The following is a 22,755-nucleotide window of genomic DNA, read 5'->3' as shown; positions in this document are numbered from 1 at the left end:
GTTCAAAAGTATAAAAGGAACTAGGACAGGTGAAGGGGGAAAGGATAGTAGGGGAAAATGAAAAAGTCAGTTATACTATTCATGTCTCTTAGGTCATTAAAAAGGAAGGTTTGTGCTAATATCAATTAGAGAATTATGCCCATATCTCATACTCGGAGCAACTACTTTATAATGGCAACATGTAATGTATTAACTAGTATTGTTCTATTATTTTGTTATGAAAATTTACTTTTATTCCATAAAATTTTTTTTTAAATATTTATTTTTATTTATTACATTTATTTATTGTGTGTGTGGCCAGCTCAGCCCACCAGGGGGCGGGGCTGGCTGGCATGTGGTGCTGGGGATCGAACCGTGGTCCCTGTGCTTTGCCAAGCTTGTTTCAGTAGGTGCTTTAGACCACTGAGCCATCTCTCCAGCCCTATTCCATAAAATTTTTAAAAAAAGATATACACAGGAAAAAAAAAACAACCCAGAAGTGTTGGCAAAATTTTGTTTTTATAAAATAATAGAGAAAGAAAAATTCTGGCTCTTCAATAATAAAAAACACACACACACACACACACAAGAAAGTTCATTAACTTTTAGCTAAGGAAAAAGTCTAAGAAAAATAAAAGTTCATAAAGAGAGACTGAGATATGAGATCCAGGAGCGGTGCTGTGCAGGATATAATTCTTGTGACTTCCCGGAAGATGGCAGAGCAGTGAACAGCAGCAATCAGCCTCTCTGAGATTCAGAATCCAGACACTGGAATATAACAACAAAAGAAGGAAGGAGGCAGATCTCTGGGACCCAGCAAGGATCTGAAGGGAGAATTGGAGCCACAAGGAAAGTGAAGAGGTCTCAACCCAGAAAAAGGTGGTGGCAAGCAGTACTTTTCTCCCTGACTCCTGGCTTGCAGCAGGAGGGAGAAGGGTGTGATCCAGAGGCGCACAGTGCGCGTGAGGGACTCCACCAACCTCTGTTCACCAGGGAACAGAGAAGTGGGTGCTGTGCGCCGCAATGGCTGACAAGTGACTCCATTCCAAGTATACCCTGAGGGAGGAGCTTACCAGATGGCATTTATAAAGGGGCCAAGTGAACCCTGGGCTCAGAGCAGCCATAGGTTGGGATCCCAGTAACTAGGGAAGGCACAAGCTTGGCAAACATCTAGGGCCAGGGAACTGAGGTTAGGCCAGCAAGAGAAACTCAGAGTGTTGCAGGCTGAAAATCACCCTCAGACCCCAACTCCACAACAAGAGGCCACGACTTCAGTGAAGGTGAATGCAACCCAACTGGCATCATGCCTTATTCCTAGTGCAGGCTTGCTGGGGTCCTCTGGCACAGATCTTGGCTCTGCCTACCAGTGACACTGGAGACATGTGCTGAATTGGACACTACTCTGAAACTGTAGGCCCCAGAAGATAACCACATTCTTGAAATCAGAGAATCCCCCCCCCCCCGCATTTTGCCTTCTTTTTCTTTTTTCCTGATTGTTTTTGTTTTTGCACAAGTGTGAACATTGATTTGAGAGGTTTTGTCTTGTTACTGCTTTTCTTCTTTCCTTCTTTCTTTGCTCCTGTCTTCTTCACCAGTTTCCTAAGGTTTGGATAATCTTCCCTTGTCCTTCAGCCCTGCTTCGAATCTCTTTCTCTTCTTTAATTTCTCTGTTTTTCCTTTTTATCCCTTTAAAATTTTCTCTTTTGAGGATAAAGTTGCTCTATTCAGGGGATATCTACTGCATATAATTTTCTGACATCTTTTAGATCTTGTTATATAACTAAATTGTGTAACTGTAGCCCACCTAAGGGGGCAAATAGTTATCACAGCTTGTCATTTTCTAGAGTGTTTTGATGCTTCTGTTAGCGCTCACTGTACTACTTTCGCCAAGATGACGCAATTGCATGCAATACCGAGGTGGGGGTGTCATAAGCAATACCATACTCCAGGAGCTAGGCCAAACAGGCATCAAGCTTTCATCCTGAATAAACTGAAGAAGCAGGATCTGGGGACAAACTCCAAAGCCAAAAGCCAGCTCCACCTAGAAGACATCTCTGAAATGTAGTCACTTCCTAAGGAAGTCTCAGAACTATGAATAAAGCTATCTATCATAAGCAACTTGCAAACATCAACACAGAAAACAAATTTGAAAAATAGGAAATGTGAAGGAAGACATGGAAGAAAGATGCAACTCAACCTCCAGCTTGTCCACAGCAAACCCAGGAAGCATGAGGTAGACAAAATCAAATACCACCTAGCGGAACTTTCTGAAAGGGTAGCAGCAGCAGTAGAAAAGCAGATGAATGAGTCTCTAGAAAAAACAAATCAGAGGGCTGGCACGATAGCTGAGCAGACTAAGTGCCTGCTTAGGCAAGCGCAGGGTCTGGGGTTCAAGCCCTGGCACACATGCCGTGTCAGCCCTGCTCAGTGTCAGGCACTCTGAGCTGCCACCAAGACCAGGCATAGTGGCACATGCCTATAATCCCAGTGCTGGGAAGGCTGAAAACCAGAGGATCACTACGAGTCCAAGCTGTGTAGTGAGACTCTGTACCAAATACATAAAAAAAGAAAAAAACAAATCAAAATAATTTCATAAGTAACTGAAGAGATGGTAACTATAAAAAAGGACATGGTTAATGGATCTAGAGTAGATCTAGATTTAAAGAAAATAGAGGATCTTAGGAAAGTGATGGAAACCATAAATGACCAACAGAAAGAAGAACTGGATTGCATGAAACAGATTTAAACTGATATCAATGAGATTCTAAATGCTGCTGAAAGTATATGGAGCAGAATAAACCAAGGTGAGAAAAAGATTCCAGATCTGGAAGGTCAGTTTGCAGTTAGCGAGCATCAAATGAAAGATTTCTTAAAAATAGCAAGGAACTACCAAAAAAAAAATGTAACAGCTACTAGATATGTAAAGAAGAATAAGATTGATGAGAATCAATGAAAAATCATAAAACAGCACAAAGGACACAAAACCTATTAACAAAAGTAAAGGCAGAAAATTTCCCAAGTATGGAAGAAGAATCTGACATACAGCTAAATAATCTATAACCAAACTCCAATAATGTATAATCAGAAAAATACTCAAGGCACATAGCAGTCAAGATTCCAGAAATTCAACACAAAGATACTCTTAAAAGCTGTTAGAACAAAGAAACAATTCACCTATAAAGAAAGCCATCAGAATCTCTGCAGATGTCTCAATACCAACTCTTAAGTCAAGGAGAGCTTGGAATGAATTATTTTTAGCCTTAAAAAAATTTCCAACCCAGATCTATGTGCCCCACAAATTTTATCTTTTAAAATTAATGGAGAAGTAACATACTTCTATGATAAAGAACACCTAAAACTTCATGACTACCAAACCACCAGTCCAAAAAGTTCTGAAGGGAATTCTGGAAAAAGAAAACAGTTCCATGAATCCCAGTATAATAAATTCATTAGGCAAGACAAGTAATTAAGGAAAAGAGAACCAACAATAGGAAAATAATATGACAAGGATAAGTTGATACATATAGCGACAGCTAAGAAAAACACTGAAATGACATCCAGAATTTGGAAGCAGACTTATTCTATGTCAACAGGCACTGGCTGGAATCACAGCTCAATCCCAAAACATCAGCTCCAATCTCTGATGGTCTACAGCTTTTATATAATGCATAACAATAAGACAAAGGCAAGACAGAACAGCCTGGCAATTTTCTTCTGATTAGCTACCAGGGTGATCAGCTAACAAGGTGATTAGCTTACAAGGCTACGCTGATGGTCATCAGTTGCAATACTAAATTAATGGTCATGGAGTTTGGTACAATCAGACATCCTTCATGTTCAGTTACTCTTTTGGGGTTACAGAGGTCAAGAAAGTAATTACAGAACCAGGAAGCAGTTATAGAGCTAGACAGTTTCTAAAAGGACAAAGCTTTAAGAAAATTCTTTTGTACAGCTTTTCCTTTTCAATATCAGTTGAAACCATCAATATGAATAGTCTCAACTTATCAATCAAAAGAAAAGAGATCAGCAGAATGGATCAAAAAACAAGGTCTAGGGCCAGGGAGGTGGCTCAGTAGAAAGTGCTTCCCTGGCAAGCGCAAGGGCCTGAGTTCAATCCCTGGTTCTGCCAAAAAAGAAAAAAGAAACAAGGTCTAACAATATGCTGCATACAAGAAACACATTTAACTGAAAAATTCATAGGCTAAAATTCAAAGGTTGGAAAACAATATTCTACGCAATAGGAACCCAGAAAAAAGCAGGAGTAACTATTCTATTTGCAGACAAAGTGAATTTAAGACTGATAAGAAAAGACAAAGGTCACTACATACTTGTAACTATCCAAAAGGAAGAGATAACAAGCCTACATGCACCAAATACCAGCATTAATGGATATGGAAACTCAAATAAGCATCAGTACCATTGTAACATAGGACCTGAATACCCCATAGTCACAAATAGATCAACTAGATAGAAAAAAAATCAATGAAAAATATCAGAGGTGAATCAAACCTTTAAACAAATGGACTTTATTATGTATCTACAGGTTGTTATACCCAACAATAGAATAAACATTTTTCTCAGATGTACATGGGACAAAAGATCCACAGAACATTCTTAAGTGCAAAGGGATTAAAATTATTCTATGCATACTATCAAATTATAATGCAGTGAAACTGAAATTCAGTAGCAAAGTAAACCACAAAAATTGCATAAACACATGGAAATTAATGTGCTCCAGAACAACCAATGAGTCATAGATGAAATTAAAAAAAATTATACAGTTTCTATAATTAAATGGTAATGACAATACAACATACTGGAAATTGTAGGGCACAATGAAAGCGGTCCTGTGAGGAAAACTTACAGCAGTGACTTCCCACATCAGAAAAACAGAACAAGTGTTGAACGTCAAGCTTCTAGAAAAAGAGGAAGTTAAACCCAAAACATGCACGAGGGAGGAAATTATAAAGAGGAAAAATTAATGCAATTGAGACTAAGAAAACAAGGGATCAATTAATTGAAGAGCTGATTCTTTGAAAGATTAAACAGACAAACCTTTAGCCAACTTTATAAAAAAAAACAAAAACAAAAAGGAAGAAGATTCAAATCCAGGCAATTAGAAATTAAAGGGGTGAAATCACAATGCAAATAACATGGAAAATAGATTCCTAGATACATATAAATTACCAAAGCTGAATCAAGATGATATAAAAATTCTAAATAACCCAGTATCAGTCAGTGAAATTAAAGAAGTGATTAAAAATCTACAAAGAAAGAAAGGCTCAGAGTCTGATGGGTTCACTGTTGAATTTTATAAAAACATTAGAAAAGATCTAATGTCACTACTCCTTAAACTGTTTAATGAAATTGAAAGGATAGCAATATTCCCAAACTCATTCCTGGAAGCAAACATTACCCTGATATCAAAACCAGAGAAAGAGCCAATGAAAAAGATAACTATAGGCCAATCTGCTTAATAAACATAGGTACAGAAGTCCTCAATAAAATACTAGCAAAAAGAATTCAACAAATCATCAAGAACATTATATACTATAACCAAGTAGAAGTTATCCCAGGATGCAGGGGTGCTTCAATATGTCCAAATCAACGAATGTAAGACACCATGTCAACAGAGCAAAGGAAAAAAACACATGATTATCTCAATAGAAGCAAAAAAAAAAAAAAAATTGACAATGTCTAATACCCATTTATGATAAAACCCCTACAAAAAATTGGAATAGAGGGTCCTTAATCAATCTAATAAAAGCCATCTATGACAAACTAACAACAAAGATCATACTACATGTGCAAAAGTGGAAAGCTTTCACTATAAATTGCAGAGCAAGACAATACCTACTATCACCACTCCAATTCAATATAGTGCTAGAAATACAAGCTAGAGCAATTAGGTAAGAGAAAGAAATGAATAACAACAGGAAAGGAAGAAGTGAAATTATCATTATTTGCAGATGACGTGATGGTCTACACAGAAGACCCCCAAAACTCATTTAAAAACCTACATTTAATAACAGTGGCATAATAGCAGCAAAGTCAATGCTCAAAAATCAATAGTGTTCCTATACACAAATAGTAATCTCACTGAGAGAGAAATTAAGGAAACACCTTTTACAATAGCATCAAAAAAAAAAAAAAGAAAAAAAGAAATACTTAGGAATCAATCTAACAAAGAAGGAAAAGACTTTTGCATTGAAAATGGCAGCTTGCTTGCTTTTTTTTTTTTTTTTTTTCTTGATGGAACTAAGGATTGAACTCAGGCCCTTGCACTTGCCAGGGAAGCACTTATTCTACTGAGCTATCTCCCTGGCCCTAAAATGGCAGTATTCTGAAAAAGGAGATGAAAAAGGGAAGGATGTCCCCTGTTCTTGCATGGACAGAACAAATGTAGTGAAAATGGCCATACTTCCCAAACTGTAATACAGATTCAATGCAATCTTAAGCAAAATACCAATAGTATATCTCACAGAATTAGAGAAAACAATCCTAAAATTCATTTGGAACCAGAAGAGACCTAGAATAGCTAAAGCAATTCTGAACAACTAAGGTAAGGTAGGGGCATCACAATCTCTGAATTTGAAATTATATTACAAAGCTACTGTGTTTAAAAAAACAAAACAAAACAAACAAACAAACAAACAAACAAACCAGCATGGTACTGGGGGAAAATAAACCCAGAACTGAGGATCAATGGAATAGATTAGAAGATGTACCCACAACTCCAAACACATTCAGCTGCCTTATCTTTGACAAAGGGGCCAAATGCCTTCCATGAAAGAAAGCCGCTTTAATAAATGACGGTGGGCAGTGGCTGGGGTTCAATCCCTGGCATGTCGTGCTGGTCCCCCCCACAGGGCACGCTGAAGCAGCAACTGAGACTGGGCGTGGTGGTGCGCACCTGTAATCCCAGCTCTTGGGAGGCTGAAAACAGGAGAATCACTATGAGTCGGATCTATGTAGTGAGACCCTGTACACCCTGTAGACCCTGTATTAAATACAGGAAAAAAATATACTGGTGGGGAAACTGGCTTTCCACATGCTAAAAGATTAAAACTAGCCTTGAATCTCTCACCATTCAGTAAACTAAAATAGAAATGGATCAAGGATCTAAATATTAAAGCATAAGCACTAAATCTGCTGGAAAAGAGACTACATATAACTCTTGAAGACATAGGTGCAGGCAAAGACTCTATGAATAAAGCCTCAGTCACACAGGAAATAGTAGAAAGAATCAATAACTGGTATCTCATTATATTAAAAAGCTTTTCTCATATTAAAAAGAAAGCAGCAACAGAGTGACAAGACAACCCACAGAATGAGAAAAAAAGATTACCAGCTATTCCTCAAAAAACTACCTAGAACAATACACAAAAAGCTGCTAGAGAAAAGAAGCAGATCACACTTAAAGGAAAACTCATCAGAATAATGGCAGACTTCTCTTCACAAATCATGAAGTCAAGAAGAGCATGGAGCAGAGTACTTCAGGTCCTCTAGGAAAACAAATTCCAGCCCAGACTACTATACCCTGCAAAACTCTTTCAAGTTTGATGGAGAAGTGAAACACTCCCATGACAAAGAACAGCTAAAGAATTTCATGATGACAAGAGCCAACCCTACACAGACTACTAAAAGATGTTCTAGAGAGGGAGCAAATTGATCAGAAATCCATGAACAAGAACAAAGGGAACCCACTAAATATGGCAAACAAACACAGGAGAAAAAGGAATAAACAACAGCAAGTAAATAACATGTCAATCGTAAGTCTATACATCTCAATTATAACTATCAATGTAAATGGACTCAATTCACCACTTAAAAGAAACAGACTGGCACAGTGGATTAGGAAACAAAATCCAACAATATGCTATGTACACGAAACACACTTGACTCGTAAAGAAATTCATAGGCTGAAAGTCAAAGGATGGAAAACAATACTACATGCCCCAGCACCTCAGAAAAAAAGGGGTAGCAATCCTGTTCTCAGAGAGTCTCAACTTCAAATCAAGAATGATCAAATGAAATAAAGAAGGCCACTATATACTGCTTAGGGGAAAAATCCAAAAGGAAGATGTAACACTCTTAAATATGTATGCACCAAACATGGGAGCACTCAACTATATAAGACAAAACTTAATGGACATGAAAAATGTAATATCCAATACCACAATCTTAACAGGAGACCTTAACACCCACTTATCTCAAAAAGATAGATCAACCAGACAAAAACTTAGCAAAGAAGTAGCAGAACTGAACCAGAGGGCTGGAGAGATGGCTCAGTGGTCTAAAGCACCTACTTGGAACAAGCTTGGCAAAGCACAGGAACCGCGGTTCAATCCCCCAGCACCACATGCCAGCCAGCCCCGCCCCCTGGTGGGCTGAGCTGGCCACACACACACACACACACACACACACACTAAATAAATGTTAAAAAAAAAATTAAAAAAAAAAAAACTGAACCAGAGCTTGTAACAAATGGACTTGGTGGACATATACAGAGTGTTCCACCCAAACACAGCTGAATACACATTTTTTTCAGCTGCATATGGTCATTTTTAAAAGTAGATCACATACTAGTCTGCAGGTCATGCTTAAGTATGTGCAAGAAAATAGAAATTATCCCAAGCATATTATCTGACCACAGTGCAATGAAAATGGAATAAACAACAAAAAGAAATTACCAACAAAGTGAAAAGACAACCCACAAATTTCAAAAAAATCTTGACTAATAAGCACTCAGACAAAGGTCTGCTCTTTAGAATTTATAAAGAACTAAAAAACATTAGGGCCCCAAAATTTAAAGACCCAATCCAGAAATCGGCATTCGAGATGAACACATACTTCTCAGAGGATGAAATTAAAGAAGCAAATAAATATATGAAAAAATGTTCCACATCACTATCCACCTGTGAAATGCAAATTAAAACAATACTGAGATACCATCTCACCCCAGATAGAATGGCTATCATAAAGAAATCAATCAATAAGTGATGGAGAGGCTGTGGGGAAAAAGTAACCTTTTCTACTGCTGGTGGGAATGTAGACTGGTACAACCATTATGGAAATCAGCATGGAGACTCCTTAAAAAACTAGGACTGGAAATCCCATTCAAACCAGCTATCCCCCTACTGGGAATTTTCTGGGAGGAACCAAAAATAGCAAATCAGTGATATATGTGTACCTATGTTTATAGCAGCACAATTTTGTGACAGCCAAATCTTGGAAACAACCAAGATGCCTGTCACCTGAAGAATGGATGAAAAAGACATCATATTTTTATACAATGGAGTATTACTCAGCTATAAAGAATGATAAACTAGAAGCCTTCATATTGAAGTGGATGCCACTTGAAGATATACTAATAAGTGAAATAAACCAGAACCACATGTGCAAATATCGTATAGTCTCCCTAGTATAACATCTCAAAAGAAGAAATAAAATAGAATGGTATAACACAATTAAAAGGAAAGTGAGAACTTGAGGATCAGACAACGAAGAGAGGGCAAGGAGAAAAGCTAGGAAACATGACAGGGGCAAGCCATACATTTATATGTACAAGATGGTCAAGGCAATGATCCTGAGGATCTTCAGCAGGTTTCTGAAACTAGCAGTTAATTGGTAGGATTCTCACCCTGACTAGCTATATATACTGATACCTGTGAACTAAGCAACTGCACTGAAGATAGCAATGTGTAATACTAGGGTCATGCTTGGAATGCTTGTCATTCTGGTCTTCTAAATACGTACTGCTTGTCATGACATACCAATTATTGCCATACTGTCTCTCAAGTAAATGTTTGTTTTAAAAAAATGCAATAAATGAAAACAAGAGACAAGAAAAAAAAATGTCACAGGACTGTCCTGCTATGATGCTGTATATGATTAGATTTCTAAATTTCTGTGTAAAAATATGTAACTGTTTATTCTTAATATCCATTTTTTAAATTTTTTCTTCATATTCTGTAGGAACTTAAAGTTTAACATATCAATACTGGATGGAAAATACCTGTTCCATGCCTAAGATATTTTATATTCAGACAGATAGTGAGGCTAAGCTCAACTGCCTATATTGTAGGGTAATAAGAAGCTTCTCTTCTGGAGGGTTAACAACTTGTTTACAGACCAAAAATTAGAGAAAAAGAAGGGCTGCAAGGTCAGCCAACATTTTGGCCCTAGCCTTTTAAAGTTAGTGAGGACTCAGGACATAAGAGAACCTGTACTGTAACATCCTGTAACTCAGTGATGTCCCAAATTTTCTGATCAAGGAGATTATGGGGCCACAGAGGAAAGTGATCGACGATGTAGAGTGTGCCTAAGGAGAGTCACATGGAGAGAAAACATTCTCTCAGGCTTTCACAGACAGCAAATTGGTCAAGCAATGGCCGTGACTCATCCACATGGCTGACACTGACAAAGGATCTACAAACTGCGGTATGGGGTTTCAGGATAAGTCCAGAGGGGATCTGACTGACCTTACCAGATACAAAAGCTACATTTCTTGTTAAGAAGGTCTTGCTTTATCTTGGTCTTAGCCATCCAGCAGAAAAGTATAAAAACAAAGTATAAAAAGTAAAGCCATATTAATAGGCTGACTCAAGCCAACAACTTCTGACATTGCCAGTCTTACAGAAAACCCACTACCATTACAGACTACTGGACTATATTGGAGCATTTTGTTGAATTCACGCACCTACAATATTTAAATGGCAATGGAATACCCATCTCTGACAAAACTAAACAAAAAAAGGGGATACAAATGAACAACCATTTGGTATCTGTATATTCAAAATAGGATAGATATACAGCCGCATTCTCTTAATTCAGTGAATACAGAGATTTGCTCTAATAGTGTTTGTGGACAGGATATCATGTCTGCATCTTGTACAATGAATAACCACTAAGACAACAATATGTAATGTACTAATTATTGAAGCTGCTAGTAATCGGTTTTGAAACTGTCTCATTGCTATTTCTCAATAAAATTATTTTTAAAAAAGAGTATATCAGAAACTGGAAAGATTCTTTTTTTCTTGGATAGGATGAAGCTATAATGAAAATGGTCATATCCAATATTATTATACAGATTTAATGCAACTTGACCAAAATACCAATATCATATCTCCCAGAATTAGAGAAAATAATCTGAAAGCTCATTTGGAGCCAAAAAATACCTAAAATAGCAAAACTAATTTTGAAAAAACAAAGGCAGCTGGGGAGATGGCTCAGTGGATAAGTGCTTCTCTGGCAAGCTCAAGAGCCTGAGTTCAATCCCCAGTTCTGAAAAAAAAGAAAGAAAGAAAGAAAGGCAACGTGGGAGCATCGCAATCTCTACTTGTAATTTTACTGCAAAGGTATGGTAGAAACAAGATAATACTGCCAAGACAGCAACAACAAAACAGACCAAAGTGAATGGAATCCAGACTAGAAGACAGAGACGTAACTCCAGACACACTCATCTTTGACAAAGGGGCCAAACACCTTCATTGGAAGACAGACAGCCTCTTTAATAAGTGATGCTGGAGAAACTGGTTTCATAGGTACTAAAGACTAAACCTGGAACTATTTCTCTCACTACGTACTAAACTAAAATTCCCTATGATGAATGTTCTTATGTATAACTAAAATGTACCAATAAAGTTAATTTTTAAAAATCTCAGTGGAGTAAGTGCTTCCCTGGCAAGCACAAGGGCTTGAGTTCAATCCCTGGTTCCGCCAAAAAACAAACAAAAAACTATCTAGACTATGTAAAGAACTAAAAAAATCAGGACCACCCCCAAATTTAAAAACCAAATAAAGAAATGGACACATGATATGAATAGACACTTCTCAAATGGAGAAGTAGAAACAGCAAATAAATGTATAAAAAAGTTCAACATTTGAGAGATGCAAATTAAAATAATACTGTAATTCCATCTTGCCCCAGAAAGATTGGTTGTTATCAAAAAAATCAACTAATAACAAATGCTGGAGGGGCTGTGGAGAAAAGTTAACCCTTTCCACTGTTGGTGGGAGTGTAGACTGGGGCAACCACTGGAAGTCAGTAGAGAGAAGAGAGTCCTTAAAAAAAAAAACTAAAACTGAGTCCATTCGACCCAGCTTTTCCCCTCCTAGGTATCTTCCAGAAAAAAATTAAAAGCATCATATCACAGAGACATATGCACACCCATGTTTACAGCTCACAGCTTTTAATAGCTAAATCTTGGGAACAGCACAAGTGCCCACCAACTGATCAGTGTGTAAAGAAGATGTGTTTTTTATACAATGGCGTACTTCTTAGCCACAAAGAAGAGTAAGCTTGAGACATTTCTAGGGAAAGGGATGCATCTTGAGACCGTACTCTTCAGTGGAATAAATCAGACCCACATGTTCAAATATCTCATCTTCTCTATGGTGTGAGAAGCCAAAAGGGTGAAGGAAGACCACAGTGTATAATAGATATTGCAAAACAGGAAGAAGATGTTCAAATGGAAACAGAAACTAGGGAGTAGGGACAGGGAAAAGAACAAAAGAGGGGAATAAAGGGGGAAAATGGAATTAAGAAGGGGGAGAGAGGTTGAAGGGAAGAGAGGGTATTGGGAAAAAAAGAACCAAAATATATCAAACTCTGTATGATGAATGCTATCAATATGTATATTCAAAATATATCAGTAAAATGAAAGAAAAGATAAACTATGTGAAATAGATGATGGATAGATACATAGATGATACTCTTCTCTTTCTGATTTATTTCACCTGGCATTATGGTCTGACGGTGCATTTGTTTCCCTACAAATCACTCAATTTTATATGCAGTTGCACTCCATTGTGCATATACACCACATGTTCTTTATCCACTCATCGGTCATTTCCAAGATTTAAATATTGTGAGGGCCAGCGAGATAACTCAGCAGTCTAAAGCACCTGCTTAGGCAAGCTTAGGCAAACATGCAGGGACCGCGGTTTAATCTGCAGCACCACATGCCACACAAGCTCCGCCCCCAGGAGGGGCTGAGCAGGCCACACACACACAAAAATAAGTAAATAAATAATTGTGAGTTGTGTGCTGCTATAATAAGGGTATGCTGTACCACTGAAATATGTCGTTAACTCTTTTGCGGAGATAGTCAGAAGATGGGTAGCTGGATCAAATGGAACTTCCATTTTCAGTTTTTTGAGGAATCTTCACACTGATTTTTCCATAGAGATTGCACTAGTTTACATTTTCAACACAATTCTCATTTCTAATTCTTAAATCAGTAGTTGAAGATGAATTCTATGGCCAGAAACTATCTTCTGTGACAAGATAGATTTTCTTTTTGCAGTGTTCAGCATGTGACAAGTTGCATAGTTTGGACAGTGTTAGGTTGCAGAAGAACTGGGACCAGAACAAAGAGCTGATTCAACATTTCAGGAGCCCCTTGTAGCTTCCACCACTGACCTTTGGGCCTTCCCAGGGAAGATCCTTGATACAGATTTGCATGAGGCATTGCTATGGGCTCTGGGCCTCCAGCCGGACTCATGGGGGACATGCCTTGGGCTCCAGGTCTTCAGCTAGATTTGTGCAGGACACTGCCATGGGCTCTGGCCTCCAGCTGGACTCTTGCTGAGGGATCCAAGCACTCAGCTGGCTTCTTTGGGTCTCCAGTGCATGGACTGATCTATACTCTTCTGCATTTGACTTTTTGGTGAATATTATAAAACAGTCCTATAAATTATGTGTCCTGTATTAAATTTATTCCCTTGTAAATCCTGCCAACAGAGATCCTTTCTCAAAGGGACCTTTAAACAGGATTCCTAACAGCATTTCCTTCCTCCCTCTTTCTCGGGTGCATACATATGAGTGCTCACGTTTCTCTTCCAGCCTTTGCTCAGCGCAGTGTGTTATAGTAAAGTCAGACCCTCTGGGCCACTGAAGTCTGAGCTTTCAGTGCTCATCTAAGAAGAGAAGGCAAACTCCAAAGAGAAGCCAAGTACTCTTGCCCAGGCCCTGCAAGCTGAATGATGCCTAGGACCTCCTTCAGCCTTAGGAGGCATCAAGCACAACAACAACAAAAAAATGGTTCTGCCTTTGGCACAGGTGGGGAGCACACGTACCTTTCCAGAAAGTAATAGACATATCAAGATCTCAAAGTGTAGTCATTTGTCCCAGAAACCCCAGTTGTAGGAACATAACCCCAAGAGCTCCACATAACTGGAAAACAAGCACAGGACCTATCTTGTGTCTACAGCACAAAAAACTACAGCCTAACTGTCTACCAACAGTGGCCATTAAAAAGTGGCCACTGTGCCTGAAAGGACCCTATTTATCCATTTTAACAGTGACCAAGAAGCTGCAGGAAAAGCCTGAGCAGGCCCAGGGGCAGAATTCAGCTCCTCATGAGCTTAGAGAGTTACTTCACAGCTCTGGCCTTGGCATCAGGGCCAGCGCTGCATCTGGCTTCTCCTTGGCATTCACACTTGTCACCGTGCCCACGGGACAAGGCAATGATGAAAAGCATTCCAAGGAACTGCAGAGATGGAAGCCACAGGATGCTTGCCCATCTGGGGGCCAGCTCAACTGAAGAACTAGGGACAGAAGTAGGGACAGGTGGCTGCGCTTCTCACCTGGCCTGCTATGCTGGCTTGACCACAGGGGAGGTTCCCAAGCTGGGTGGGGCTCTGCCCGGGGAAGGAGAGCCTCTGTGGCCTCACAGCACCGCTGCACCTCATAAGCACATCTCTGTTTTTATTCCAGCTGTGTTTTGGAGGTGGGGTACAGCAAAGAGCACTGTTGAGGGGTCCGCACTCCCTCAAGTCCTCTCCCAGAGCAAGCAGACAGGGCCCAGAGAGAGGAGTCTCAGGCTGGTCCCCCAGAACAGGGTCCTCTAGATGTGAACTCCCACCCTCCAGGCTATAGTAGGCCTGGATAAATAGCCCATGTGGGTAAATGTGGGGCCAAAGGATGCTCTCTAGAGGTGGGTCAGGGAAGTGACTTAAGTGGATCCTGGAATTTGCTTGCTAGTGTCCTGGGTGGGGCACAGCATCGCAGCAGCAAGACCAAGTGAGAAAATGAACCGCTCTTTCTGTGCAAGGGCATTGAAGACCCTCCTCACACCAGCGTGGGGACACGGCAGAGGCTACCAGGATACTGGCCGCCTGATGCCACAGTTCCGCAGCGCCCGGTGGGTCCCATCCACAGCACTGCTCTTGTGACCAGCTTCACTCAGCTACAGACGCCAGGGCAAGGGGGAGAACGGAGTGTCCAGAGCAAAGCACGCAGCAGCACTCAGTGAACACGCGCTGCATGACTCGTGTACAAAAATGCACTCCCGGGGAAGAAGGCAGATTGGAAACGAGGCACCAAAGACAGTGACCTATCAGGTTGTGGCGAGTGCTGCTTAACCCCTGACTTCTGGCTATCCCATGGACACTAGCCTAGACAAGGCTCCACCATTGTGCTCCCCAGGGACCCTACCAACGTGTCCTAGCAGCATCCCTGCTGCTGTTGTGTTTTGTTCTGTTTTGGTTTGTTTTGTTTTGTGTGACCCAGGGTCTTGCCATGTAGTTCAGCCTGGCCTTGAACTTCCTATGCAGCTCAGGCTAAGCCCAAACTTACAGCATTCCTCCTGCCTCAGCCCCCCTAGAGGTGGGATTACAGATGGACTTTTTATTTTTTGAGACAGGGGCTCATCATGCAGTTCAGGCTAGCCTTAAACTCACTATGTAGCCCAGGCTAGCCTTAGAGTGCTGCTCCTGCTTTAGCCTTGGCACCCAGGGCCAGCGCCGTACCTGGCTTCTTGGCATTCACACTTGTCACCGTGCCAAGTGTGGGATTATAGGTATGCACCGCTGCACCAAGCAGAATCCCTGCTGCTACTAGCCCTTCCCCATACCACTGCTCAACGCACTCTCACAGGTGCAGGGTGGTCTTAGAACTAGGAGGCGCTGGGCACCACTGAAAACAGTAAAAGACAGGGGCAAGCATCTGCAGAACCTCACCAAAGCGACCTCATCCACAGTATATGACTAAGAATGGAGGCCGTCCTGCAGGAGCGGCCAAGGCGCTGAGTGGGAAAAGCCTGCACCATGCACAAAACAGCCTTGCCAAGGAGTGGGAGTCCCGACCTGACTCCACTTCCGCATCCCGCCCCACCCCCACCCCCACCTCTCATCCATGAGAAATGTGGAAGGCCAAGGGACATGCAGAGGGGACATCATTAACAGAACCCGGGCAGGAAAACTGCGTAATTTTTGACAATAAAGTCGAGTAAGCAACAAACAAGAGACATGGAGGAAACCTACCGATTACAAGAGAAGTAAGAGACACCACCCACCTGTCATGTGCTGCTCTGAACTGGATCCTGGGAATGGGGGCACAGAGTGCAAATTTGAGGAAGAGAGAATCATTGTTTGTCAGGCCAGAAAACAGTCCTGTGGTTATATTATTTAATGGCACCCCTCTGGAAATACAGAATGAAAATTGGGAGGGAAAAATATTCAATATTTGGGATTTGGTTTAAACGCCTCTTGGGCATTAGGGCATTGGGCGAAGCAAGGTCACCCACGAGTGACTCCATGGAAGCCACATGGGTGGGAATGTAAAGCTTGCATCTCTGGCTAATTTGCTACATGTTTCAAATGTCCATTATTAAGAGCATTTTATAGTGGTTGTTTGGAATCAAAAATTGCCTTAAGCAAGGAGGGATGGAAAGAACCAAGGTGAGAGGTAGAGGGTGGGGGGAACTGGGGGAAGGATTTCAACCTACAGTTGTCCAGGCATTCTATACACGCTTTATCCAGCTTCCTCAGTCAAAAGCACTTTTAACCAGTTTATTTTCTTTTTCTTTGAGCACGGTCTTACTCTTGGTGCAGGCTAGCCTTAAACCCCCTTGTGTAGCCCAGGGTGGCCTCAAACTCACAGCGATCTTCCGGCTTCAACCTCCTGAGTGCTGGGTTTACAGCTGTGCACCACCCGCCCCACTTGTAACCAGTTTTCTAAACCCCACTGAACATATATTCATTTCACTACCAGAAGTGACAGGAGACTGTGCATCCCACGACCACAGCCAGCCCACACACTGTCTGCGATTGTCTAAGAAAGATAGTTACAGATGAGAAGTCAGAGTTCAGAAGTTTTTCGAGCCAGCTGGCACAGTGACCTTGTCTGCTGAATCTTACACGATGCTGGGCTTCAGTTTTGTATAGCTTCAGCTTTATTATACCAGCTCCGTTTTCATTTAAATTTTCATCACCCCATCAGAGATTAACATTTTACAAAAGAACATCTAGTCCTTTACGCAAACAGCCTGAAATGTTATGAACCAGACATGAATCCCCTGGAGATGCCAAGGCGGTCAGCATAGGTGCACTGTCAGAGAGCCCAGGGCAAGGCTTCCCAGCCGCTGTTTGCCGTGTGGACTCCAGCACTTCTTACACAAAGAGTGCGGGGAAGAGGGGCGGAGTTCTGCAAAGCCTACTTGATCCCCAAATCCTCATGCCTGCATAACCATGCCAGAGCAAGCTGAGACACTCCCAACAAATGCCAGCAGGGCTCAGGACACATGCCAGTGGCTGCCTGGGTCAGGCCTTCCCTGTGCAGCTGCGGGCAGCCAACCAACTTTCACACAGATGCCCACAGACACTCCCCTTGCAAACCTTCCGTGCACCCTGAGGTTTTATGATGAAGTACTTAAAAATCTGAACACTGCTTACTAGCTGCTGGAAGTTACTCTATCACTGAAGTTCATGCCTAAATGATGAGGTAGTACCGTGATTTAAGACATCAACCAACTCCCATGGCTCCTGGCTTCTAGAGTGTGCTCTGAAAACGGTATCACTGTTCTCCCTGTGATAAGCAAAAAGTGAAAATACAAATACAAATTTACAAAATAAAATCATTTACAAAATTTACAAAATAAACCAGCATGCACCATCACTTGTATCTGTCTCACGTATTAGGGTTCAATTGCAAGTTCTACTACTTCAGAAGAGAACGTTGCTGGTGGTCCAGATCCCTGGGCTGCAGTCACAACTGTGCGCCCACCCAGGGTTCAGCCTCTCTAGACCTCAGTTTCCTCATTTGCAAAATGGAAACCATTGCCCATTCATAGTTGTTCTGTTTGGGGGGTTTGGTGCAGGGAAAAGGAAGTAGGAGCTAAGAACACATTTGAATGAATTAAAAATACAAAGCTAAATAAAAGAAGCACATAGTGGGTCAGAGATATATCTTAGTGGCTGAAGTCTCTGCCTTGCAAGCATAAGGTCCTGAGTTCAATTCCTGGTACCAGAAAAAGAAAAACCACAAATAAAAAAACCCCCACAACGACTGTGTCATGTTCACAGCACGGCCTGAGCTCTATCCTCCATCTCCCGCACGTTTGGTCTACCTTATCTCATTTCCTCCTCCACAAGGTACAAAACATAATGCTACAATGATGCCCGATAGTAAGAGTAGATGAACTCACACTCACTGATGAAACAGACCTGTCACTGATGCTGCTAAATGTGCCTGATGCATGCTAAATGCGTTCCCCTGGGGAGAGCCTGCGATGGTCCTGAGGGCCCATGGGGCCTATTCCATCCCTTCATTGCCCGATGGACCCAGTGACAGCAACACTGGTACCTGCTTCCTCTGGGTTCTGGACATTTGTGAAACCCCAACAGAATCTCAACCTATGAGAAGTACCGAAGGGACCAGGACAGGGACCAGAGCCATGAATGGGACACAGAGATTCTGACCTCACAGAGTTTCAATCTAGGAGCTGAAAGGGGTGTCATGAAAGCTAGGCAGGCCCTCCTCCTGCAGCAGAGAGGACATGTGCAGTTCTGTAACCACACTGGGAACTGCAGGGTGCAAGCCCTGGGCATGGCACCAAGGCGGGAGCAGGCATTGAAGTTAGCTGGCCGAGTCCACAGAGCTAGAGCGGCGCAGGGGAAGGCGTTGCAAGGGCCAAAGTACCCCAACTGCTCCTTCCCTGCCCAGCCCGCAGCAGAGCTGCAGAGGTCCTGGCAGGAAGCCACAGCTGCCTCCTTGCAGACAATGAATCTACTGTTGACCAGCCAGCGCTTTAATATTTGCAAAAGAATGGAGTGGAAAATTCCACGTGTGTACATGGGGGCTGGACCCTGGGACAAGTCAACAACTCTTGAACAGAGCACAGTCCTGGTAGGACATATGTGGCAGAGCCACAAATGTCTGAGTAACCACAACAGAACTTGGGGACTGTCATGACGCTCTGATCTAGGGGTCTTTGTCTATTTGTGTCACAGAGCTATTAGGCTATCTTTAAAAATGTATTTAGTTGTTACAGGATCTCACTACACAGCTCAGACTCATAGTGATCCTCCTGCTTTCAGCCTCCCCATTCCTGCGATTACAGGGGTGCACTACCATACCCAGACTCTATGACCCCCTCAGCCTGCCATAGGGGTGGGGCTGGTGCACCATGTGGTGGCTGGGATCAAACCACCACCCCTGTGCTTGCCTAAGCTTGCCTATGCAGGCTCCGTAGTCCACTGAGCTATCTCACTGGCCCACGCTATTTTGTTTTTATTTTTCCTGCCTCCCCTGACCCTGAATTTACACAGTGATCATAAGCCCTTCCACTTGCTTTCCTGTCTTCTATTTCTTCTGAGACTCCTAACGGCCCCACTAGGGAGGTGGAGCTGGTATAAGCCTCTTGTTGTTATAGATGGATGGGTGGGTAGGTAGGTGGATGGATGGATGGATGGATGGATGGATGGATGGGTGGGTGGGTGGGTGGATGGGTGAGAGAGAGAGACAGGAAGAGAGAGAGAGAGAACTCTTTTGGACATTATTTAGTTCCAGTGCTCCCTAGGCATTATTTAGATTTCAGAAATGAAGTTCCCTTAATTTTCCGTTTTGTCTACTGTTTTTTTTTTGTTTTTTTTTTATGGGAAGAAGGAGGGAAGAAGAGAGGAAGGGCGGATTGTACATCATAAAAATGTAAACCTTATTAGTTGCAGCATTTGGGGATTCAGTGTTGAGAAATAAAGGTAAATGGTATTAAGAATAGAATTTTCTCTGAGAATCTGGCATTTGTTTGAATTTAATAATTTTTAAGATTAACATTATTTTTTTCTTCACAACCATTAGCCTTTTATTGAGCTTTTCCTGCCAACTTTTTGTTGCAGCCAATGCTATTTAAACCCTCAAAATATAGTGATTATGCCTAATGATTAAGAAAGTTCCATAGACTGGCGCTCTGAAGCATTTTTACTTGAGTTCATTGCATTTTATTTATATGTAAGAAGTAAGGATAAGTAAAGTTCAAACTGGATTTCATGCAGGCATCCACACTTCACTATTATCTTACTGTGTTTTATATGTCATTTTATATGTGTTTCATTGTCAGCACAATGATATAGTAACTATAATCGAGAGATGATTTTTAAGTTACTTTTCTAGATGTGGTGCACACTTGTGACCCCTAGTACTTGGGAGATTGAGGCAGGGGAACCACAGATTTGAAGTCAGTTTAAGTAACAGCAATATCCTGCCTCACAATAAAATGAGAAAGGAGTTGGGGGTATAGTTGAAGACCTGATGCAGTTAGTCTCCAGGAAAACAAAAATAACTAAATAATTAACTAAATCAATAAGTTCTCAACTTCACTTCAGGTTTAAGAGCAATAACAAACAAGGGTTTTAGGCCAAATATGAAGCCAAGTCATTAAAATAAAATGATTACCTTCTTTATTGTCTGTCATTATTAGTTTCTTTTTATGGGGTAGATTGTTTATTTAGATGAACTATTTCAAATATTCTTTTACAACTTAGTTTTAATATTTAGTTTGTAAAAAATTTATAAATGTCAAAAATCTAACTTTTTTACTTCTCAAATCAAAGACAGCTAATTATTTAAGAATACCTCAATACCGTTGGAACTAATTTGCTTCTAGAGTAATTTTCTTTTCCTTTATTAGAATACCTTAAATCTCATGATCATAGCAACCATTGACTAGGGGTTTAAACAAAGGATGAGAAAATATCATTTTAACAATGTACTGTTTATTGGCCTAGTATTGCAATCAACATTCGTATAAAGAGTGTAGGGTATGTGGATGATTGGGACAATTTAAAACAAATTTAAGGAAAATGGTAGTATTTCATATTGACCTCTCCTATGTTTAAGTCTGTCTTTTAAGATCTTTAATTTTAAAAGATGTTTCTTAAATTATTTAAATAAAGGGTACGTCATGTCTGCTGACATTGAATAAGTGATTTTTACTGACATTGGGGAGGCATTAAATTGGACGCATGATTTAAAGGGAATGCAGGCCATGGCCGTTGCCGTCAGGATAAATCCACTTCCTTTCCCTTGGTGGCTGTGGTGATGTTTGAACTCACAATGATCTTCCACATTTCCTGGGTGAATTTCCTAGCCCTGCCCAAGGTCAGAAACTCCTTGTTTTATTCTCATCTTACAATTTTTTTTTAATCTTAGATGATTGGAGTACATTAAATTTTTATTTCTTCATATTATATCTCTGAAGATAGTCTTTAACCTCCTTCTTTAATCTTGTCTTATTTCCCAGGGTCCTATCTTCCCTGCATTCAGGCGTGTGTATCATATTTAGGTAGGTGACATCCAAGATTATCTTTCCAGATAAACACTTCAGTCACTTCAGCAACATAATTAGTTCCACTCATTCAGAAGATTATATTCTCTATTATTAAAATGGAGATCTTAGGCACCACATCTCTGCATCTTCATATATCCTAACTTCCCATTCATTCTTACAGTTAGCATTTTTTAATTCAAACTCCATTTCTTTTCTAAGTTAGATATATTAAATCTCTTATTTTGTCTTTAAAATGGTGCTGAGCCTTGAAAGCTACAAGCTATTGTAGTAAAAATTTGTGCTTTTTAATTTAGGTTTTCTTTCTTATCAATATCATCACCCAACACATCAAGAGTATTATTTTAAATTTTGTATGTCTTATCATCTATTCTTCCAAACAAGAATCAATCATTATTATCTTTAGGATGCATTTATAATAAACAATGTACCGTACAATGCAGAAGTACTCCTCATTTTTTTAATCATCTCTGATGTTCTGTTCTTAAAGCAATTTGTTTGCAGCACATATATATGTATCAGGCTACCTTTCTAGATTTCCCATTACAATAAACTTGATTGCGATTGGGATTTTATTTCTGATATCATATGAAACATTGGAAGATTTGTTGATAATTTTAGTAAGTGTACTAATTCTTGTATTTCTCTTTGAGGGTTGGTTGTTTGAACACTTCATCTCTTTAAAACCTTGCAGTGAATCTGCAGTTTGCATATCTGTACTTATAAAGATGTTTCCCCAGATGTTCCTTTCACCTTTACAAATATGTTTTCCCTGCCAGCGTGTTTGGTATAATGTCACACACTCAGGCCAATCCACAGTTCCTCAAAGCTAGCACTGTGTACTAGATTTGTACTAGCAATTCAATGACATGAAATGGCTGGTATATCCAAAAGAAGAGACTTGGAAAAGATATAAGATAGTAGTCGAATACCGTGAGTTTAAACAAATATTAATTCCAAGCCAAATTCAAGATTTTACAGGCTTGTACATCTGCAGATGGATTTATACACCAGTGTATTTAAATAGTTGCTCTGTTGAATATGCTTCTTTTTTCTTTTTTTAAAATTAATTTTATTGAGAAACAAATAGCAATGAGACAGTTTCAAAACAGGTTATTAAGGGGCTGGGGAGATGGCTAAGTAGAATAAGCACTTCCCTGGCAAGCGCAGGGAACTGAGTTCAATCCCTAGTTCTTCCCCCACA

The 22,755-nt window shown here is 40.5% G+C and overlaps 1 protein-coding gene across 1 annotated transcript in view; it reads right to left on the bottom strand.

The window, feature by feature from the left end:
• Chdh (choline dehydrogenase) overlaps window positions 1-22,755 on the bottom strand; it is a 33,619-nt gene that overhangs the window by 7,865 nt on the left and 2,999 nt on the right. Inside the window, exons 2-3 of the mRNA XM_004631685.2 lie at window positions 15,518-15,525; window positions 11,956-11,965 (exon numbers count right to left, since the gene is read on the bottom strand). The gene's annotated coding sequence lies outside the window, so the exon portion shown is untranslated. The remainder of the gene's footprint in view (window positions 1-11,955; window positions 11,966-15,517; window positions 15,526-22,755) is intronic.

This window comes from Octodon degus, unplaced genomic scaffold (genome assembly GCF_000260255.1).
Source record: "Octodon degus isolate 3935 unplaced genomic scaffold, OctDeg1.0 scaffold00043, whole genome shotgun sequence".
NCBI classification, from domain to species: Eukaryota; Metazoa; Chordata; class Mammalia; order Rodentia; family Octodontidae; genus Octodon; species Octodon degus.
This window is presented reverse-complemented; position numbering and strand designations above follow the sequence as displayed.